Source organism: Oncorhynchus kisutch, linkage group LG1 (genome assembly GCF_002021735.2).
Source record: "Oncorhynchus kisutch isolate 150728-3 linkage group LG1, Okis_V2, whole genome shotgun sequence".
NCBI classification, from domain to species: domain Eukaryota; kingdom Metazoa; phylum Chordata; class Actinopteri; order Salmoniformes; family Salmonidae; genus Oncorhynchus; species Oncorhynchus kisutch.
Genome location: NC_034174.2, coordinates 45,430,542 through 45,433,333, shown reverse-complemented (window position 1 = coordinate 45,433,333; position 2,792 = coordinate 45,430,542). Strand labels below are relative to the sequence as shown.

At 45.8% G+C, this 2,792-nt stretch overlaps 1 pseudogene; it reads left to right on the top strand.

The window, feature by feature from the left end:
* Window positions 1-767: 767 nt before the first annotated feature.
* Window positions 768-2,511, top strand: LOC109869849 (cryptochrome-2-like; annotated as a pseudogene).
* Window positions 2,512-2,792: the final 281 nt, after the last annotated feature.

Here is a 2,792-nt window from a genome sequence, read left to right as displayed (position 1 = left end):
AGCCATTTCCAGCTCCAATAGTCATTTACAACATTAACAATGTCTACACTGTATTAATGATCAATTTGATGTTATTTTAAAGGACAAAAACTGACATTTCTAAGTGACTCCAAACATTCCATAAAGAATCAGCCGTTTCCAGCTCCAATAGTCATTTACAACATTAACAATGTCTACACTGTATTAATGATCCATTTGATGTTATTTTAATGGACAAAAACGGACATTTCTAAGTGACCCCAAACTTTTGAACTGTAGTATATTTATAATTTGTATATATTTTTTAACTAATGTTATAATTTTTCATCCACTTTGACATTACAGAGTATTTTGTGCAGATGGTTGACAAAAAAATACAATTAAATACATTTTAATCCAAAATGTGGAAAAGGTAAAGGGGTGTGAATACGTTCAGCATAGATTAAGAAATTATACACTTTCTGGAGCACTAGTCATTGTCATGTCCCATCTCTTTGATCTGCCAAAAATGTTCCCTTTATTCTTTTATGATACAGCAAAGGCCACTCTAACCTCTAAAGTCTGTTGGTCTCCTAACTTTTTGGGGGCACGTCCTTATCTATTCTGATGCACATGGCTTTTTATTCGGATAACTTGGAAATAAAGTGCTAGTATTGAACTCTTTTCCTCTACCTCAACTCCTACAGATATTAATCAAGAGCTTGATTGTCGCTGAGCCTACACACACTGTTGTGTGTTTGCATAAGAAGCCAACCAGATCCAACCATAACACCATGAGCCAACACTGAATCATCCACCTGTTCCAGAAGGGCCTGCGTCTCCATGACAACCTGTCCCGGTTGGGGGCCCTGGAGTCATCAGTGTGTGTGTGTACCCCGTGTTCATCCTGGACATGCGCACTGGGGCCGTGCGCTGGAGATTCCTCCTGCAGATCAGTGAGCTATCTTGGGTATCCTGATACAGGGCTTATAGTAGCACATACAGTTACCTAGCCTGGGTACCAGTCTGTTTTGCTAACATTCCACTCCTTGTACTCTGTGTCATACGCCAAAGATGTTTAGCATGACAGGAACTGCAAGGAGTGGAAAGATGGCAAAACAGACTGGTACCCAGGCTAAACATTATCAGGTATTTTAGAAATGATATGGTTACATGGTAATTACACTGTAATAACCTAGGAATTGATTGTTTGGAATTGTCCTTTGGCCGTACTTTTCTTTTTCTATAAGAAACTCAATATGTTATGAAAGGGACTAGTTGGTCTCTAGAAACGTTAATAGCAACAAGATGCACCAACAGAACTGGCAAATGAGTGGTCGGTACTCACAGATTGGTTTGAAATCATATTGATGTGTTCTTCTACCTGGCCCTGCAGTGTCTGGAAGACCTCCACCATAGCCTCCAGGCCATAGGCACCAGGCTGTATGTGCTCCAGGGGCCCTACCAGGGGACAGTGATGCATCCGGTGGCCCAGTGGGGCACCACCCAGCTCAGCATGGACACTGAGATAGAGCCCCACAACACCCAGCTGGACCAGCAGCACCGCATCCTGGCCAGGGAGCAGGGACTCAACATACATGCCACCGTGGCACACACACTCTATTATGTCAAGAGGTGGGTCACAGTGGTGAGTGTTTGAAAGCAAAGTACTTCAATGCCTGCTTTTCTTCTTGGCTGTGTATGTGTGCGTGTTTGTGTGTCATCTGTGTGTGTGTGTGTGTGTGTGTGTGTGTGTGTGTGTGTGTGTGTGTGTGTGTGTGTGTGTGTGTGTGTGTGTGTGTGTGTGTGTGTGTGTCTTTGTATCTCCAACTGTAAACCCTCTTTGCTTGTTTTCTGACCTCTCTCTCCCCCCTCTCCATAACACCCCCTCTCTATCCCTCTCTCCCCTCTCACTCTTCCCTCTCTCTCCCCACTGTAGGATATTGAAGGCCAACGGAAGGGGAACCCCCTCTGACATACAAGAAGTTTCTACACGTCGTGTCCAATCTGGGGGAGCCAGACAAACCTGCCAGGGAGATCACAGCTCAGGACTTTTATTACTTCTGCTCAAATTGAGGCCTCTATTTAGGCCGCCATTAAGGCGGTGCTGATGTCAAACTCGCGCTCTTTGGCAATTTCGACTTGTAAAAGCGAGCTATTTTTCAACCCTGGTGCCAGGGTTCGGAATTTACCTGTCTTATCAGCTCGCTTCCGCTGAGGTGAGAGGGGTGGAAATATTTGAGATGTGTCCTTAAAACTGTGAGCCAATCTTGGCAGTCTTGACAGTAACGCAATTGGTTATGGCTTCCATTTTGCCAGCAGAGGCACATAGTAGTCTAATCAGAAGCCTATAACCAATGTTTTATTAAAATATCACGAGCAGCAAAACAGTCAACAAACGACATGAAGGGTGACAAACCGCCCTTGCTGTCTGTGCCTGGCCGGTTCCCCTCTCTCCACTGGGATTCTCGGCCTCTAACCCTACTCCGGGGGCTGAGTCAGTGGCTTAATGGTGCCCTTCCATGCCGTTCCTAGGAGGGGTGTGTCACTTGAGTGGGTTGAGTTACTGACGTGATCTTCCTGTCCGGGTTGGCGCCCCCCTCGGGTTCATGCTGTGGGGGAGATCTTCATGGGCTATACTCGGCCTTGTCTCAGGGTAGTAAGTTGGTGGTTGAAGATATCCCTCTAGTGGTGTGGTGGCTGTGCTTTGGCAAAGTGGGTTGGGTTATATCATGCCTGGTTGGCCCTGTCCGGGGGTATAGTCGAGACGGGGCCAAAGTGTCTCCCGACCCCTCCTGTCTCAGCCTCCAGTAATTATGCTGCAATTGTTTATG